Raw genomic sequence first — 19,858 nt, forward strand, 5'->3', positions numbered from 1 at the left:
AACCATAGAAACTCTTGAACATTGACATCACATATTGTTGACATTGTTTTTATGTTTTTATGAAAGCCCTATTTTACATCTCATGCATACAAAATCAGGTCAAGCTTTTGCAACATATGGTATTTCCCCTGTCTGTGAATGTGTAACGGAGACAGATATTTGCCTTACCTTATATGCAGGACTGAATGAATAACTAGAGCGAACTTTTTGTGGGAGGAATAAAAGGCACAAAAAAGACGAGACACAACTAAACAGCAGAACAGGAAGCACATTTCTCCAAAAGACTGCAGCCACGGCAGCAACAATAACAGTATTAACAGTGAGAACAACACTAAGCAAGACGCACAGTAACTAATGAGAGCCTGTTCATCCATAGTGCCAGGCCTCAAGTGGTGCATGGCAAATGATTCAACCAGACTGGGAAGGAGCTTCGGTAGTTGTTTTGCAGCATACATTACTCTTAATTTTCTACGTGCTTGATGAAAGAACACGACAGCAGTGCTGTGATCAAGTGAATTACACAAAACATATTACAGACTGCTAGCATCAGTTTATTGCTGTTTCAGGGTGCCAAGAAGTAATTTACCTTAAAGCTCACTGATTTACATTGAAATAATTATGTTTAATCACTGGGAGGTCAGTTCAGATAAACAGAGGTTGAAACTAAATGTGTTTAAAGGCTTTTTTTTCAGTAGGCAAAACCTTCATGGCAAACATCTGTTAGCCAGTGACATTCAGTCAAGGAATTTTGCATGCGCTGTATTTTGCTTATAGCCTTTCATTTTAATCATACCAAGTATTTTTTTGAGCAATCACCCACCTGTGATTGAGACACAGTATGAGTAAACATAGAGAAAGGTTCTCATTTGGTTTAGAGAAACTAGGCTGGAAATTTACAGTGCGTGTAAAACAGCTATGTTTGGATACTTTGCCATCCAGCTTCTCAACAAGACACTTTCAGTGTTATGTTAACCATCCACACAAGACATTTTCTTAGGAACCAAAGTTAAATTTCTGTTCTCATGATGACATATTAATGTTGTTCCATGTATGTGCCTTGAGGTTGAACTTACAATGTAAAGTCCTTGAAACCTTTAAATGTTTTTGCACAAACTGTAAATACTTAAGTGAAGCTTTTTGAAAATAAAAGAGCCCTTGGATTTAAGCGATCACTCCTTTTTATTTGAAAACTATTCCCTGTATTTAACAAAGAAATGTATATGTTTTTGAGCTCTGATGAGTGATCCGTCTCATTCATTGTCTTTTACATAAATTTTTTCTGTTGGCATATTGTAAGAAACATGGGCCTAGATAAATCTATTTTGGGTCAGACACTAGTAATTCTGGGTTAAAACTGTGTGCTGTACCGCACCACGGCAAATTATCCTCTTATTTCTGTATGGGAAGCTTGGGACATCTTAACGTAGCCACCGCAGCTTAGCGTTCAACTGGGGAAAATCCAGGATACTCTCATTTTACTTGTATGGCACATCTAAATCCCAGAATGGACTCATTCCCCAAATCCCTGTGCTCTACCAAAGCCCAACTTATTTTTTCTCCTCATGACCACATCCTAGTGTTTCCTGTGCATGCAGCCTCCAGTCCCATAGAAAACCCACATTAGCCAGGTCTTAATCCACTATGACAATTAACCACGTGCACTCAGTTGAAACACAGGCGGGTGTGCCACTCTGGTATTTTGAGCAGGAAATTGGTATTTTTTTCTTAAAATCCCCAAATGTCAAACTGTGATTTCTTATTGCAAACATTTTAACTGGGAAAAGAGGACTTTAGCTTTGACACTGCCTCTCCTTGTGTGTTGGAAGGTGTACTATGACAGATTCAGTGTGTGTGCTCACCCCTGTGCATTCATCAGGACTGGGTTTAACTCGTGCATTTAGGCTCTTGCCAAGTTCTTAATAACTTTTAGCTAGTTACAAACTAAGAATTACTGGGCTGCACAATTAAAACTTGAAATGTCTTACTGAAAAAGGATTTCAGTTTAACTTGCCGGTAGGAAACAGCTGTAATGCTGTCCAAGCAAACTAATCAACTACAGCATGCAAACAGGAAGCCAGTGTAGCACCACAAGCTTTAGCATGGTTTCCAACGATTACAGTTTCAGGGTGGAAAATGATATATGTTAAATATACCTACCAATCTAGTAAACTAGGTATTACTTTATTTAACTAATAAATGCATACATAAAGCAATGTGTTTCAGGCTTATTATTCATGCAGTTTAGAATGAGTGGCAAACATTCAATTAAGCTAAGCCATCTTAAATTATCGTTTCCAGTTTACATGCTAATTAAACAGCATTTTGTAAAGTGTCAGGTTATACATAATGATATTTTACATATGATCTTGTTTAGAGTAAAAAGATTATAGATTTAATTACTTTTCCCAAAATAAAACTAAAATATTTGCATATAAAATATGGGATCCATTGGGACAAATTAAACCTCCTAGCAGTATAAATGCTGGTTAAACTAGCAACACCTCAACCATCTGCACCAGTAAAATGCTGCTTAGACATTAAAGCAGTAGTGTAGCACAATAATGTATCACTGTAAACATTCACAGCTACTGTATATACATTCCCTCTTTATACTTTAAGTACATTTGGTGCCGTATCCCAGGATATTTTTACTTTAGCATTTGCCATGCAGGAATTTATTCCATTACTGACTTGTGAAGGAGGATTTCCACTACAGTGTGTGGTTTGTAAAGAATCGGAATACCTCCTCCACCGCTGGTAGCAACTTATGCCAGCCTTATACCTAACAACATTTCAAATGATTTCAACGCAGCAGACAGATTTCCTATGTTGGAATAAAATCCCAAGAGTCCTGCTATAGTTGTGTTGCGCTATCGTCATCTTGACTTTCCAATAAAATCAGCCATGTATAATATTATTCTAAGTCTTTAGTCTTGGTTCATGCAGACAGTGACAGGAACATTGTAAACAACCAATAGATGAGCTCGCTCCAGCACCAAGCAGGAAGCAGTACAGTGGGCACAGAAACACATGATGGAGACTCTGGTGAGGCTTCTGTTGGAATGTTACAAAGGAGGAGATATTGGTGGAGTGGGCAAGGGTGTTTGTTTGATGTGTCATCCAATATGTACCATGATAGAGTGGAGAGAGAGAAAGGATGGACAAACCTTGCTGTCACCTTTCAGTCACATTTTGCCGTGTCTTCTCTCTCTTTTTTTCAGGCAAAACACTGCACACACAAGTGCAGCTGTAGCCAAATGCTGCTTTTGCTTCTGCTCCATTTTTCAATTCTTTCTTCCTGTAACTTCCCACCAGGAGCATGATGGGAAGTAATCTCAAGAGAAATCAAGTTGCAGTCTTGCAAATAATGACCCTGCGTGATTCCCAGTCTTTGCAAAATCATAGTCTGTGACTAAATCTCTGTGTGACTAATGACACATTGTCTTCAGAGGGTTTCAGACTTTAGTCTTTTGAAAGTCGTTTATGAGTTTTTTTCATAATCTTTGAGTGAAAGGCCAGTATTATTGTATATTTGTGTGCTAAGGCTAAGTTTAAACTTAAGAGTTAGTACAGTAGTACCAGGTAATAGATATATAATGGTACACAAAAATCACAGTTTGGTACATACCCCAGTTTCAAAGTCACAGTTTCATTCATTTTCAGTACAGTAAGTGAAAAAAGTCACAAAATTGCTTGCCATTTATTAAAAAGATTTATAAACATCAACATTTAGATTTTTTAAATTAAATTTCAAATGAAACATATAAAATAAATAAAAACAAAATTTAAAAAAACCAATACAATACTGCTGTAAACTGCTACTAATAAGTCTCCATTAACCAGGGAAGCAATGTTTGTGCTACGCTGGTTTCTTCTTTGCTGCAGTGATATTCATGTTGCCCTAGATCATGTAGGTACTGGAGAAGAGGAGAGTTCTCAAATACCACATCTTCATCAAACTCCTCAGTCATTGCTCTCTGCCATCTATACATGGCCCGTTTTGCATTCTGAAGCTGTAGGCGACAACATGTATAGGAATATTCAAGTGTACGAACACTTGTACCTTTTCACCACTTACCAGGTTACCAAATTAATTGTCATACCACTGAAATACAGAATCGCTGCAATGTTTTCCAGCAGACTTTATCTTCTAACAGTTGTGAATGCTGTAATTCAGTTGAAAGAAAGCGGCTGTGTTTATCATATTCCATATGGCAGGAACTAATGAAATGTGGATTTCTGTCTTTGAATTGCTCCTTGAACAGGTGTTAACTCTGAGTAGCTGTTTTTTTATTGTTATCTGCCAAAAGAATATTCCATTTCTGCTCAGCACAAGCTTCACTTTTTGATCCTCATTTAAGCATCTTCTAATCAGCTTCAATATGGAGGAAAAGTCTTTAAAGGATGTAATTTAAAGCAATCTTATTCCAGATATTAAAAGCATTGACATCTGGTACACTTAACATTGAACCTGCTGGTTTAAAGCTGTACTCTGTTGTTATTCCCATCTTTCATTGCCCTCAGTAGCCTTTAATTAAAGACTAAATGCAGGTGAGGCCTTTTGCCTATTTCACAGTATGTCAGGCTAATGCGTGTCAGGATGGGTCACTGGATTTCTGCCCATTTGCTGCCAAAAGTAAATGCAATGAGCAATAAGTAAAACTTGACTAAATCAATTTAGGATCACCTTGATCTACTTCATTATATGAAAAAAATTAATGAATGGAAAAGTGGTTAAATTATGCAGTACGGTTTATTTTTATCAAGCCGTGTCTTCTCTTTACTTGAGCACTGCAGTTTCCTGAGTCTTTTTGACGCAACTCATTAAACACGGATGTTATGAGTTGAAAGAGGAAAAAAAAAAGCACAGCCTCTATAGAAATTTCTCTGGAAGCATTTAAATTTTGGACACAGGGGATATATCAAGCAATTGCCAATCAGGGAAATGGTTTGAGATGCAAATTAAATTTGCCCTCCCATTTTTTTTTTTTTACTGAGCAGAAGAATACCATGTGAGGGGACAATGCAAACAGAATTCATGCCTGTTATTTCTGTTCCAGCAGCGATGAAAATGTACTCAGTTCTACAGAGATAAGCAAGATGTTTTCTGTACCAAAATGAATACTTTGCTTGACAAGTGTCAACAAGGGGACTGGCTTTCAAAACAGGAAACCACAGCACTTTCTCGAAAATGAACTAAAAATCTGCTTAGGAAAAGTGGTTCGCCAGCTGTACCCAGTCCTAATTGGTGACAAAATGTGTTTTACACTGAAAACTATTGTCTAACTATATGCAGTTCTCCCAGACCTAAAAGGCATTTACAGGTGTTGACACAAGAAAAGCAGCTCCTGTTGTACACAGTATGATGAAATCCACTAACAGCATCATGCAACAATACTACAGTACTCGCAAAACTCGCAACGGTCAGTTTGTGAAGTGTTGGGAAGGTTACTTTAACAATGTAATACATTGTTGATTACTAGTTCCAGTGCCCTGTTAAAAATGTAATAAGTAATGTAACTATTTTATTTACTTCAAAGTAAGGGGGTGGCCAGGGGTGGCACCAGCCACTCCCATACATCTGATTATTCAGCTGTGGTGCCACCCCTGCCAGATTCAAAATGTGATGCTTCTCAGTATTAATGAAGCTCCCCTGTGACCCTATTCAGGAAAAAGTAATAAAGATAATGAATGAATGGATGGATGTCAGGTTGTTGGCTTAAATACAACTAACATTTTTCTGGTGCTTTATAATTGATGTTGGCCAAATTACTTGTATTTTATATCATGCCTGCAGCATGAAATTTGCATTTATTTGTCCAATTGTGTTGTTAATGAGTGCTGGGTATGATTCATCTCACTGGGAGGGATCCACTGTGCAGCAGCAATGTCAATGGGAGTCAGCCAAAGTTAGCTAAAGAAAGCACTATGTGTTTCTTTTTTATTCAAATTAAACAATTTGATTGTCAATAATGTAGTTTCATTATTTCGTAAACCCATATTTCTACCTTTTACGCGCGCAAGATTTCCGTGGTAGCGCGTAGCAGAATTTTTGCTAGAGGCCCTGCACCTCAGCATTCATAGGAAGTGAACACAGCGAGAACTTCTTCTTCTTCTTATGGTGGTTATTGGCGGTTATTGGCTGTTTGCAAGCCAACCTAAGGTGCATTACCGCCACCTGCTGGCCTGGAGCGTGGAACGCTAATAGTCCACCGCTGGACATGGAGTAGTGCTAGGTATAAAACTTTCAGTAGACGGCCAGCTAAACACATGGATGAGTGAAAGTACCATCTGAGTTGTAAAGTAGTTTTAGGTCACACCTTATATTTTTTTTGACTGAGTTTTATACTGGAAGCTCGTTTTAAAGTTTCATGATATATGAAGGATGGACTGACTCTGAGGACCAGGACAACAAGGAAACGCCAGGGCTGTTGTCTTGGATTTAATAACGTGGATACTTTGGCACAAAGGGAGAGGAGTAAAAATCATCTGGTTTAAGGTAAGACGGGCCTGACTGTCTGTTCAGGTTTATGGTTGGTTTCCTGCTGTTAACATGTCGCAGGCTGCGAGTTATCAGTTAGTGTTGGTAGCTGTCAATCATGACTAGATGTGGCAGCTGTGGAGGTGGGTGGTTCAGGTTCCTTATTGAGTTTGATTTGTTTCAATATGAGAGAAAACTGGCTAAGTTTACTAAAACAGCTAGAAATGCATTTTGAATGCAGTGCATGTGTTTGTCGTGATCTTTTAACCATTTGCTTACCAGCAGGATGCGGCGGCTCCTCACAATATATAAATGAATGAATTGATTCAAATTAATCTCTGTCAGAATTTTACCCAAAATATAAACGAAATAAAACAAATGGTCTTTTTAGTGGATAATGAAAGACAGGGTTTGGAGCGAATGTGAAGTGTGAACTTGCACAACACTGGTTGAAAATACTATTAAAATACACTAGAAACTGACCGGCATTATCTTACACTGTTGCTGGATTACTTGTTAAAGAAAGCTGAAAAACATAATGATCAACAGGGCATTTTTTCAGTTTTCTAACCTGGTTACCAAACATTTATTCATTCTGGACTTCTAACGTATTGATATCCTCAGACAGTGCAAGTGAATTGGATTGACTTCAGTTTCAGGATGACAAACTGTAGAAGTCAGGAGGTAAAGGTAATAAGGTGCCTTAATTCCACCAGCTGTCACACCCAGTGATGCTGCAGCAGCTATTTACTGTTAATGAGCAGATCAAACTACAATGACAAATTTTCCACTGTTTTTTAATATCTAGTGGTAAAAATACAGAAATACCAGTGCTTCTTTTGATATAATGTGATCCAGTATGCCAACACTAACTGTAACCTCAAACGTTACCACAAAGTTGAATGGTATTTCATACTATTTTCATAGCCATTGTTTGGGATTATAGTACTGTAGATTGTCGAATTTCGTGTCCACCCCTGTATTTTTATTTGCTATCTACACTTGATTGACAAACTACATTGTGCCAGTATTTTAAGGTGCATACATTTATCAGGCTGTGACATGTGCTTAGGATTTGTGCTTAAGAAAAAACACGTGAATTAGGTTGCTAGTGTACTGACACACGCTCTTCTCCCTGCTGTTGGACAGGCTAAGTGACTGGCTGTGAGCCGGTGTTCAGATCTTTTAAGTAGAAAGAATAATAAGACAATGTCTATAAGTTAAGAAGCATTATGAAAAACAAGTGAAAATACTGGGTATGCTGAAAATGTACCCACATATTATGTATTCTTTGTTGAATTGTTAATACTGATTAATTTATGAGTAAGAAGAATTTTACTGTTAGTAGAAGTTCAACTAATTTGAACTGCTTTATAAACTGCTAAGCCTTTACTCTGCAAAATTGCTTGTAATTTCCATTGTCAGATAAATGTAGTAAAGGGTATAATATTTCCTTTCAAAGTACTGTGGACTAGAAGTATAAACAATGTGAAGTAAATATTGTGAATTGAATTTATGTAAAGGTACGTAGGTGCCTTTCACTGAAGTGTGGCATGCTTGCATGAACATTATGCAGCTACAACAATCCGGTTTACAGAGATCCTCTTAGAAGCCACTGTTCAAAAAGCACAACCATATGGCCGGCTTCAAACATGCATTATCAATTCTGTTTTTAAAAATGTACCTAGTGCATGTCATGTGTGGTGCTATGAGCTAGCAGCTGCATCCAGAGAGATCACAGAGCAAGCTGTTAACAGTGTGAGGAAATCAAATTGTTTTAATGCACAGATTTTTAAAAATATTTATTTGTATGATGCTGCATTGTTTCCGTCATCTGTCTAAATATGACACATTTATCTGCATTGGCACTGCAGCTGTGCAGACTCAGTTCATCTGTTGCATAAACTATCAAGTTCTCCAAGCAGTTTTCTCTTGTTTTTTTTTCAAACTAACAATGTACATGCCTTTACCATCTCTGACACATTCTTCTTTGGTATAGGATCCATCAATAGTTGTTTATACAAGCTGCACAGAACGAAACCTGTGCATATATGTGTGCTAATTGGTGAGTTCTCCATCTATCATATTTTGCAGTGTGGGGTCCCTTAGAGAGCCTGTTATCACGGGAGAGGTGATTTCTCCAAATATACCAGTATACAGGAACCTTTACTACTGATATAAACAGCACTTCCTCCATGTCTGATTTCCTAGATTGAAAGGAACTGTGCTTCCACCAACAGCGACGTGAATTTTCAAACATATACAATATTAATGTTGTTGAAGGGCGAGCTAGATGAGATGCTTAATAAGGAAGTAGTTAATGCATGCACAGCACATAACACAAAGGGGAGAAAGAAAGAAATGCTCAAAATTACTTCACATTTGCAATAGATTTATGGCTCTGGCTGCAAGTTCTTGTTCCTGATGAAAAAATGATTCGTGGCTCGGTTTAATATGAACCGAGCATTTTCAATAATTAAAACGCCACCTGCTAGGGAAACTTAGAGCAAATTCCCTAGTACCTGGCCAGATTAAAGTTTAACTTTCTCGCCCGGACCACATGGCGCATGCTAGCATGTCCATATGTTGAGTCAGTGGGTCAGAGGAGTCACATTTCCAGGTGGGACAGAGCAGCTGTGACCTTGAGCACGACTCGCCTTCTGGTAAGACCCATAACGAATGGAGACGGCGATGAATAGTGAAGGCGAAAGGTTCACAGCTTTTTGTGGGTGACCATGAGGGAACTCAGAAAGTGGCTTCTGTTTTTTTGTTTTTCATGTTAGACAGTTTAATGTGTGAAAGGCCTCAGCCCAGAGAGATTTATTGGCAGTGTTAAAATATCACTAAGGCTGTGTAGTGATATGAGCTCACAGGGCCAGCTTTTTTTGACCAAACTCTAACTTCATTTTAGAGGAACAAAAATCTAAACATTTCCATTGTTAAAGTCCAATATTTCACTCATTTCAGTGCTTTTTGTCCTAATGAGCCATCCCAGTCTTGGGGCTTCATTTATAATATTGTATATAGGATCCATACCAAAAGTTTATATGTGCACCAAGCAGAAATTGTGTATGCCAAAAAAAGTAACCTATAATTTATAAAATTGTGTGCAGGCATGCTTCCACGCAAATTCCTTTTATAAATCACAATCAACTTTGACAGCTTTGCCGAGCTGCATATTCTGCCCAAAACACTCCTACAATCAACCATAAATGGGAGACGGTCTTCCTGTAAAATACAAGCATATACATTGTTTGTGCCAGCAGGTTATTACGACTAAATGTTACGTGTTATAGTTTGGTGACATCTAGCAACCATATTAATTATGACACAAAGAAAGGAGTAAGTAACGTACCGTATACAGAGACACAATGTCCGTGTAAGGAGGAGGTTGTAGTGGATGGCTAGGTATGTAAAACAGGACTTTCTCTCAGGAGATCTGTGTTCAGTTCCAGAGTGTGGCTTGAGTTTTTTCAAGAGTTTTTGTTCCTAAATGTATTGTACCCAAGTATAGTTTTCATGCCTAAGTCTGTTGGACTGTTGGGGCTTTTCTAGAAACTGTCATTCCCCATCCAGTCCCCCGGACACTCTGCTGGATTGTCATCTATACTGTAGCTTTTACTCCTTGAAGCCTCTGTTTTTGTGTTCTCCATGTTTCTAGTATTCAGTTTTTCTAGTACTTCTTACTGTTCTTAGTATTTTATGTTGTTTGTTCATGTACGACATGTTTCGACTTCAGGTTCCACCTCTTGCCTTGTCACTTGGACACTTGGCTTGGATTGGTTACATGTTTTGGACTTCCTCATTCTGCCTCTGATTCTCCCTGCTCATTTTGACTCCCTGAACTGAAAGTAAGTGTCTTTTTTTTTTAATTGTGTGTTAAACTGTTTAACTTTACCTGCATGGCTGGCTGTCTATGCTGGCATTTTGGGTCCTGTTCCTCTGTTTGCTATCTGTTTTATGACAAACATGATAATGAGCCTATTTTTAAAAGGCTGAAGACTGAATGTATAAATATGAGGTGGTAACGAGAAAAAGTTGCAAAGTAAACCACTGAACACATAATGTCATCCTACAACAAGACCTTATGGGTACATTTTTGGACTGCAAGGATGGGTCAAGTTTTCCCAAACATGAGCGAGCTATGAGGAAAAATTTCAGCTTATATATATTTTTTTGATTAAATAAATATTTCATTTTGGTTAAATAAATATTTTCAGCAATTAAAACAAAGTGCTAATGGTGACATGCAGGAAACCCACGTTTCAGAGCTGTCTTTGTTTAGCTATAACCAGGCATCTTCACACTGTGCAGTTTTGTAATTGTGTTGAAATTATCTCTTTGATTATCATTAATTAACTTGAATTAGAAGAAGTCAGTTTTATGTTTTACCTGTCTAGATTTTACTTTCAGAGCTTATATTCAAGAGTTCAGTGCTGTAACTTTAAATAAATTAACTTCCCAGTTGATCAATCACCCAACTCGGATTAAATTATTGAAAACACAGTTTGCTGATTTGCAATTCAACCAATTTTTCTAACTCCATGGATACACACAGTGGGTTTTGGCGAATGAAAATGTAAGCACTGCTTTTGTTTACAAGTAAACTCCAAAGGGCACTTTTAACAGAAATGAAAAATCAAAGCTGTGTTGTATATGAATATTAAATTACAGCCTAGGTTAAATAATGAGTATCTATTTCTAAGCTTGACAGACTCAAAGGAATTAAATTAAATTGCCAAATCTAAATTTAAACTGAAGTTTGGTTCCTTGCAATTTGGGGCTTTCTCAGCATTTTTCATGATGCTGGTGCAGTCAGGTGATATACTGCAGGTTCTACTGTTGGTCAAACTTTAAACATTGTTCAGTTGTTTCAGGTTCATATAGATACAAGAACTCATGCAACTGTAATTTTAGACCAGGGTGAGGTGAGTCATAAAGTCTCCATGAGTCATGAACTTCTTGTTCACAGCTGCGCTCAGTAAACTGAAGCCATAAATACCTTCCTAAGTGAAAGTAAAGTCTGTGGTACCGCAGACCCACAAACAAGACTTTTATGAGCAAAAAACATAGTCTCCCATTTGTGATGGAAAGACTTTTCACTGTTTGTTTGGTGTCTGATAAACATCCACAGCTGACGTAGCACTGGGGATAGCTTTTGATGTGCATTCAGTCAGACTGAAGTTAGAAATCATGTTCAGTATATGCATCCTGGTAATGTTGACTGGTGACAAATGTCAGCTGTTGCTGTCTGGTCTCTGGTTTGAGTAGTCCCATGCTATTCCATTACTATGTATGTTAGTAAAAGTAACATTATGTAACATTTTTACATTAAAGTAACGGCTTCAAAATCATTTTGGTGGTGAACTGGCTTGTAATAAGGCAAACTGCATCTCTGCTATTGCCACTGTGTGCCCTGATCGTCTGTTATTGCGCTATACAACTTTGAAACCCCGTCCTGGAGACCTCTTAAGGAAACCATGTAGCACTGTTCCACACCGCGTCACACAACTATAATTGGTCAGACCCTTCAGCTGGTCTTTACAGTGTAGTCCCTGTAGTAGTTTTGCATGATTTTATGGTCATTTTTCATCTCTGGTAATTTACCAGAGAAAAGGTAATTTAAGAGGTAATTTATCTCTGGTAATTTTTATCTAAAGGTAATTTTGTACCGTTTTTATGGTCATTTTTCAGTGACACTTCACAATATGGTACAAAAAAATGTGTGTAATTTCTGGGGAACGAGTGAGCAGCACATCAGTAATAATTCAGCTGTAATGTTAACAGTCCTATACACCAGGAGACAGGAACAGAGAAAAGCCAGGCAACGAAGTCCTGCAGTTGTCAGCCCACTGGTTGTGTGAGCTTTCTTCCATTTTCTTCCCAGGATCTGGGAAGTGTTGTCAGAGTTGTTTAGAAGTTTTCCCAGTTTAAAAATAATATGAACATTAACTGAGCTCAATTCCAGCACAGCATCATGTCGCAGGTCGCTACTGTTAACTAAGCTTGCTAACGTTAGTAACGTAAGCATCATGCTGCGTTAGCTGTACTACACATTGGTTAGCAGTAGCTTGTTGTTGGCAGAAAGGCCAAGAAGTTTCACATTCCGTTTCAGAGGAATTATCAAGTCTGTTCTCGGCTCTTCCATCACTGTCTGGTTTGGCTCAGCAACCAGACAGGCCAGGAACAGGCTCCAGTGGACAGTCAGGACTGCAGAAAGAATCATCAGTGTCAGTCTGCCCTCCATGGAGGATCTGTACATTTCACAGGTCAAACGGAAGGCAGAGAAGATTTCTGCAAACCCCTCACACCCTGGACACAAACTGTTTGAACTCCTCCCCTCTGGACGGCGCTACAGTTCACTGTGCACCAAAACGACCAGACACAACGTTTCTTCCCCCGGGCCATCGCTCTGATGAACACTTAACCCATGACAGTATAACAGAACAACAACCCTCAGTGCAGTAGCTGTAAATATACTTTTGTATATATCTGAAAAACTCCATCCTGTATATTTCTATACCTATAAGTACTTTTTTATTTTCCTAACACACATTATTATGGTCAGTCTTATTTACTTGTGTACTTGTTGCCTTATTGTACATACACACTGTACGAGAGTCAAATTCCTTGTGTGTTAAACACACCTGGCCAATAAAGCTGATTCTGATCTCCTGCCAGCGTTCAAACACACTTCTTCCTCAATGATGCAGGTCCAGGAAAAATGGCATGCACAGGATAGATACAGATAGCTGCAGGAGCAAACAGTGCTAGTTTTAGCAGCTACCTCAGAGTGCACAACACACAGTCCTTGTGTTGAATAGCCTATACAGGGAATACCGCTAACCTTGCAAGTAGAAATGTTACGCAGGTGATACACGTCGAAAGAGTACAGTTAGCTGCGAGAGCAGTCAGCTTGAGGCAAGTACCAGTGCTAGTGTTGTATCTAATCATGGACCATGTATCAAATCACATGAGGGAGAGATATACACCCCTACCATGTATATATTTATTAGGAAAAAAGTGATGAGGAGAAATCATTTATTTCATGAAAGAAGTTTTGGAGATGTCTTTTAGTTCATTCTAGCTCCCATGTTTATACTGTACTCATTTTGGGGTCTACATCATGTAGAAAATCATTATTCACATATATTATTTGCAAGCCAAGAGGTGTGCTGTTCCCATATGATAATTAAAGCCTTAATTAGCTGTGTTCAATTCTTGTCAGGTAGTTTTGTTTTTTCCCTCCTGGAGCTTGCAGTAGTTTCTAATGAGGTCTAAACTTTTCATATGATTTCAACAGGATCAACATTATCACAAATACATATGTGTGTGTGTGTGTGTGTGTTTATAATGTCTGTGTGATAGCTACAGTGAGTATTTTATCACTGGAAAATTCATCCAAATCAACAAAACCCCTGTTATTGAGACTATTTTTGTCTCACTTTGTGGAACACTTTTTTCCAGTTTCACATATTTTTGCTGACCTGGTACAGGTTTCACTTAGAAGGAACACGTTCTTGCAGTCTGAACAAACATTTTCATCTAAATTGGAAGCTCATTACGGTCTCACATATCCACAGACAGCATGCAAAAGCAAGACATTATGAATTGATTTTCTCTATATCTGTAAAAGTGGAGTGCATTAGAGGAGATGAATGCTGCATTTGAAATTAGCAGAGGGGTGAGAGTGGTGTTGAATTAAACAGACATGTTTAACAAGCTGTTAACAGCTCTGGCTGCCCTGCTCCCCTTCTTTTACTGACCCTTTTACTTAGTGGAGACAGAAACCAGCTACGGCCTGAACAGGGGTCCCACGAGAAAGTGGTGAGGAGAGAGCGCGCTGTGGTGACAGTTTGTACAGCCAGAGTGGAGAGGAGTCTACCCAAGGCATAAAGCAGAGGCCTTTTGTCTCGCAGCTGGGGAAAGTGTGGCTCAAAGCTGGTTAAATGTTATGGCGAATAGGAACGGTTCTTATGAGCCCCAGGTCCAGAGTGCACATTACATGTTAATGACTTGGAACAGTGACAGCAGAGCAGAGGCTCAAACTGCCAATTAAGCATATGCTGCGGATGCCGCTGGTGTTCAGAAACAACCATCTGATAGTGCTCAAGCTTGGCCTACAGATCTCAGTCTCTCTACAGGACATGGAGGCACTCCAATGGTGAGTCATTAGCCACAGACATCCCTGAAAACCACTGAGGAACATAAGCAGCTGCTGATTGGACATCACTTATTCAGCTCCATCCTTAGTCAGTGCTTTGATCGGCACGCCACTGTCTGTCTGTTTCTCACTCATCTGTTTAGTCTCATACTTGATGAGGTTGTTTACGTTTTAGCACTTCAGCTATTTTGTGAAAGGGTCAAGCACCCGAGGAATGACTTGTTATTCAAGTAACATAAAGTTGGTAAAGTGTTATTACTGAAGTGCAAGGAATTCTGCAGTTATTAAAACCATACACTGTATGAGCTGCAACCACCAAGCTGTACGGTGCCTATTGAAAATTTCGGGGTGGGGGGTGGGTGGCAGCCCTGGTTTGTGGCAGTAAGAAAAGGCATTACTAAGAGTTGAACTGTATTAATTAGTGTACTAAATCCCAAATCAACTGTAAATTCTCTGATATGAAGGAGAGTATATTAATCATTTCTAATAGCCTACAGCACAGCCATTAACAGATTAGGAGACAACAGGATGCTGGACACAAATGTGTGAAGGTTCCCTGACTTCACAGGACCTCACACCCAGATTGAAAGACACAGTTTTTTTTTTTTTTTGTTCATCAGTTTGTCCTGCATCTTTTTTTGTGGTTGTTTTCCTTCTCTTGTTGTCACTTTTGCATGACTTTAGCGATAGTTTGCATCACTTTGGCGTTGTTTTTGCCCCTTGTGATTGTTTTGCAACATTCTTTGTGGTTGCTAAAAACAACTTAGAAGAAGGCATCTGGACGTAGTTTTAGGTAGAAGACATTTCACCTCTTCCAAGAGGCTTCATCAGTTCAGTCTGACTTCTTATGACCTGGATGATTGGAGTTATTTATGTGCATCTTTGTGACTGGTTTGCATCACTTAATACGTCTTTTTGTGATCATTTTGTGACACTTTGGGTAGGGTTGGGTACTGATACAATTGGTATCTACCGGGCTGAATGACAGTGCAAATTTCAGTGCCACTTAAATGCCTGTTGATTGAAATATTTGCCCTCTGATGATACAGGAAACAGTGGCATCACTGCACATCATGTGCGAAGGCCATCATTATACTTATGCTGCTTTCTGTTTACCTCGGAGCTGGGAATGAATGGTAATGTTTTTAATGTCGTCAACCTTCCTCTTATGCGGGGTATAAATTTCACGATGGCCAAACGCCATGGCTGTCATTGCCCTGACCTCTGGCCATCGTTGCCCTGACCTCTGGCCGTGGTGTCCTGTGTATCTGTCGGAATTACAGTACACGGTCACAGTGGCCAGTGTGCCCTCATCAGATTCCGTCAGATCTGAGGAGCAATCCCTATAAATAATTGTTCATGTTCAGTCAGTCAAGTAGATGTGTGTTTATGGATGTATTAAGACGAACAGTGCTTAATAGAGCAGTTCACCTGGGAGCCCTCCTCATAAAACCTCCATGGTTCATGTAAGTTGGCATAATGTGCTGTACAATTGAATGTAGTTCACTCTTTAACACAGTAACATTGTAACATGGTAACATTGACATTTTTACAAACTGTTTGTTGGTGAACTTCTGTGCCTTATGTTTGCTACATCTGCACTATTTTTAAGTCAGAGTGCACATCAATCAAGCGAGCAGTGCTGCAATAAGGTTTCCTTCAGCTTTACTTGATCCGCAAATGGAAGGATGGAATATTTGGCTCTGTCTGTAAGCTGTAAGAAAACCCAGAGGCTGTAAAACGTTATATGTAGTGTTGAAATGTACCATGTTTTCTCTGCCATTTAAAATATTGCTTTGGCTAAATAAGTACAAATATTGCCAATACTGACAACCAAGTGAAAACCTTAATAGGCAGCCATTTAGTTTTAACAGTGGTAGAAATGATGCTGGTCATTCCGTCATCATGATGCCAGAAGAACATAATGTTGAGAGTAATTAGGAGAAATTAGACAACCTCTCCTTTGTTTTTTCATTAGTACAGCCATGATTCTACTGACCCGTCTTAGGCAACATCAGAGAGCAACAAGAGCTCAGTTTCCACAGATATCACCATTTACTACCCAAACTATAATAAAGGTGCACAATTACTGTACTACTGTATTTGCTTATTTCCTTTTAACCATTCTACAAGAATCTGCACTTTAATTTAAACATGGCATGTATGCTGTGAACACCAAACTCTAGTGTGTAACTTCACTGCTCAGGCTGTATACACACGCTACCTACGCATACTGTATATACCATGTCATTTGTTCAGTTAAGTGATCCTTGTGCCCTCTAAAAGTGTTGAAATTCAAAGGCCAAATGGCCTTGCCCTTCAAATTATGAAATTTACAGCCTGGTTTTATTTACCTGGCTTTATTGTATGCACCGGCACTGTTTTAAAAGTATTGTTTTAGCACCTGTATCAGAAAAAAACCCAAATGATACCCATACCTACCTTTGGGGATGTTTTTGTTTTGTGTGTCTTTGTAGTCTTTGTTGCATCTCTTTGTAGTCGTTTTCCATGGTAGGAGGGACGGTCAGATTCCAAGACGAGGACCTCTGGCCCTGTTTACAGTACTGACTCACGGTGTGTAACTCAGCTTTTGCCCCCCTTTTTTGATTAAGGAAAAATGTGCAATGTCTACAGGTTGATCTGTTTTGAGACAAAGCAATTTATTGCATAGTCTGCCCATTTTGAGTCGAGGCATCTTTGGCAGCAGTTGTAGGCTTGTGTTTGTCTGGATAGGCCTGTCTCAGTTTGCATGTCTGCACACTGCACATTTTCCACATTTTTCTTTGCCAAACTGCTCAAGCTCTGTAAAGCTGCATGAGGTGCATGAATGAACAGTGTGTCTCATGTCCAACCACAAATTCTGGATTGGACTGAGGTCAACTTGGCTACTTCAACACGGCAACTTTGTTTTGAAACTGTTCCTGTTTGGCTTTGGCTTTGTTTTTATTCTTGGAATATCTCCTCCAAACTTTCAGTACATGATTTCTGTGTATTTTGCTGAATTCAGTCAATCCTCAGAAGCCCCCAGGGCCTCCTGCAGGGAAGAATCCCTACTGCATGGTGCTGCCACCACCAGACTTCTTAATGAGGATAATGTTTTTCTGACACCAAACACAGCATTTAAATCTTATACATAGATATTACAAATTATTTTAGCCTTTATTTTCAAGTTTTTTTTTCCATCAGTGCTTATGTTGACACTCGAAAAGCTGCAACGGATGAAGACCCCAGGCAACAGTTCTTATTTGCACAGCCTCTCCCATCTCATGACTGAACTCCTTCAAAGATGCCTCACACCTTTTCATGGCCTCCCTTACCAGTGCCCTTCCCACACAGACACGTAATTTGTGAGGGTGGCCTCACCTAGGCAGATTTACAACGATGCTGTATTATTTCCATTTTTATGATTGACCTTTCTGTACTCTGAGCAATATTCATTGTCTTGCGAATTTGCTCACATTCTTTTCCTGATTGGTACTTTTCTGTAACCTTGCCATGGCTTTGTAGTTTCAGCCAAGAAAGTTTTAGGAATAAAACTGTCAAACCATTTTTTAAAAAACCTTTGATAGGTGTATTTAGCCAAAAATCAATAGTTATTATCCTCAAAGGGACACTCCACCAATTTTACACAAGATCAGTTAAGACTCAAGTGACTTCACTTAGTAAAGAGTGAGGTTGATATCATTAAGACGAAATAAGCAGGATGACATGCAGGCGTTTCCTGTGACTCCTTAGTGTGCATATGTTTTAAATTCAGTGCAGGAATGGCAGACCCCTCCACTAACAATGAAAATTACTGTATAGAGGGGTAATTACAAAATGATAGCTCTTGCTGTAATAATGCACACATATTTGACACTATAATAATAACCATTATTATTATTAAAGTATCAAATATGTGATTTAATTTCAGGAGTCCTGGAGTCTAAGCATTATAACTTTATGGACTATAACTGTTATAGAGATGTCTTCTCTTCTGTCAAAAAACCCTACATACATTCAAATGGTCTCAGAAACCAAAAATGTTCCCTCATATGATGCTTCGATGGTGTTGAGAGTGCGCTTTTTATAACCCATCGCTTCAAATATGGCTGACATGGTAAAACAATTTCTGCTCAACTGGAAAAAAACATAGGACTGAATCTCGGTGACAGAGGCACTGAGATCTTTGTCATACAAGGCACAGACCAGGACCTCATATTGCGCTATTGTTGAAAGTTCATTTTCTTTCTGATATGCAAGCAACCAAATCAACAGTGACAATTCAATTTTCCACGTTCTTTCTAAGACTGCTCAGCCACTCCTGAGCCCAAACCACACACATCTGCTGATAAGCGTCTCCACACACCGAGGAAAGTTAGTGCCAAAAGCAGTTTGCGCAGCATCTCTTTGACCTTGACATGATTGCCTGTGAGGCACTTTAATTTAATCAGCTTCCCCAAGCTTGAAGCTGTGCTCATTGTTAAGAAGAGTAGGGCCAGCGAGTGCTATCCACACACACGACACATGAAGATGCGTTGCTCCTTGTGCTGAGGCAAGGTAGAGCGACACACCAAAGCTCCAGGGACCTCACATCCACACAAAGGCCAACAGACAGAAGTTTGCTAGGCATCTCCATCAAACAGGTCCGACTTTAATTATGTCATCAATCAGGAATGAGATGACGGGCAGGTACTCAATTAAAGGCCACCGGAATGCAGCGCAGGGCCTTCGGGCACTGTGCCATCTCTGTCATCTTATGCGGGCAACAGGACATGACCATCAGGGAACTTGGAAAGTGCATGAGGCTGGGGCCAGGACAAACACATACTGCCATTATATAAGACCCAAAGAATGTTAAGACTGCTGTTAAATTAAACTTGTGTAACTGAGAGCATGTGTAAATGCGTCATGATTTTTTTTTTTTAGTACTGTGTAATATAATGTATATGTGTAATGCATGTAATATAATGTGTGTGTGTGTGTGTGTGTATATATATATAATGTAATAGCTGTGCAGAGTATTAAACATATATTTGTTTCACTTGAAGTGGTAACTGCTACACTGTAGGTCTGTTTTGTCATTCACATACAAATTATCCTGATGGCGGGACTAAAATTAAATGGTACCAAATTATACTTTATAAAGTCAGCCTGTGTATTTCTTGACTTCTAGGGGTATATTTACTGTGGCGCTAAATCATGAAATTGTGTGTTCATATTGATTAAGGAGT

The 19,858-nt window shown here is 39.0% G+C and overlaps 1 long non-coding RNA gene across 1 annotated transcript in view; it reads left to right on the forward strand.

Annotated features, from left to right (window-relative positions):
* The first annotated feature begins 6,146 nt into the window (after positions 1 to 6,146).
* LOC109969791 (uncharacterized) overlaps positions 6,147 to 19,858 on the forward strand; it is an 18,070-nt gene continuing 4,358 nt past the window's right edge. Inside the window, exons 1-2 of the long non-coding RNA XR_002276306.1 lie at positions 6,147 to 6,499; positions 10,221 to 10,332. This is a non-coding gene — a long non-coding RNA (uncharacterized LOC109969791). The remainder of the gene's footprint in view (positions 6,500 to 10,220; positions 10,333 to 19,858) is intronic.

Source organism: Monopterus albus, unplaced genomic scaffold, assembly GCF_001952655.1.
Source record: "Monopterus albus unplaced genomic scaffold, M_albus_1.0 scaffold182.1, whole genome shotgun sequence".
NCBI classification, from domain to species: Eukaryota; Metazoa; Chordata; class Actinopteri; order Synbranchiformes; family Synbranchidae; genus Monopterus; species Monopterus albus.